Below are 963 nucleotides of genomic sequence, written 5' to 3'. Positions count from 1 at the left end.
GTCTGTACTTTTTTTCGAGAGGCTATAAGGCATTTAGGAAAGGTTGTTATTCTTTTAAGTCTTGAATCATGCAATAAGTTTAAACCAGATAAGCTACCAAATTTTTTTCAGGATCTATAAGTAACAGTTTGTAGTTTTCTATCTATGTGCTATTCTTGAGATAGTATGAGTAGCAAGTCCTGGTTTTTTACCTGATAATGTTTTCAGGTAGATTAGCAAAATATTTGAGAAATCTCATAAAAGTGGCTTCAGAAGAGCCTCCCAATGTGTTATAAGTTCCTGAAGTTTCATGTTATGTCCTCTTGTTTATGACTTGTTCACCTAAGACTGAGTGGATGTGTACTCCTTGATCATCAAATATGGTATGCCAAGTTCCTATCTCCTATAATCTTGCTATCATCATGCTGTTGAAAAAAAAAAATGAAAGTCTAGTAAAGCCGTGCGGGGCTCTTTCGATTCACTAGCATAGTTGTTTTGTTATTCACCTCAAACTTTTTTTCAAAACTCATATTCAAAGCCTAGTGAAGCCGTGTGCGGCCTATTTCGATCCACTAGCAACTTGTAGTTCATCTTATTCCTTGTGCTGGCTGAAAATATGGGATTTGGAGGTATCGTAGTAAGAAGGATAGTAAGTGTGATTTGTTAAGCATAAGTATAGCGGAATCCGTTTTTGTATACATTTGGGGTTAATAGGGAGTGATATATCCTTGTGTGTCAATTTTGTGATGTAGTTTATTCGAGGTATAAAATGGGTGTTGACGGTATTTGTATGCCAGAGAGTATAGGTTAGTAATAAAAGTACTCGGTGGGTGAGTGTTGTTAAATTATGCCATTTCCGGGTTGTAAGAGGAAGTTAAGTTAAGACGTAGTGAGCTATGAACTAAGTTAAGTTATGTATGAAGGATAGATAGTTGTGACGGGTGAAAGAAGGATGTGTTAATGGATTGTGAATAAGATAAGCTA

Source organism: Capsicum annuum, chromosome 1 (genome assembly GCF_002878395.1).
Source record: "Capsicum annuum cultivar UCD-10X-F1 chromosome 1, UCD10Xv1.1, whole genome shotgun sequence".
Classification (NCBI taxonomy): Eukaryota; Viridiplantae; Streptophyta; class Magnoliopsida; order Solanales; family Solanaceae; genus Capsicum; species Capsicum annuum.
The sequence above is the reverse complement of the archived record's forward strand: the minus strand, read 5'-3'. Positions refer to the sequence as shown.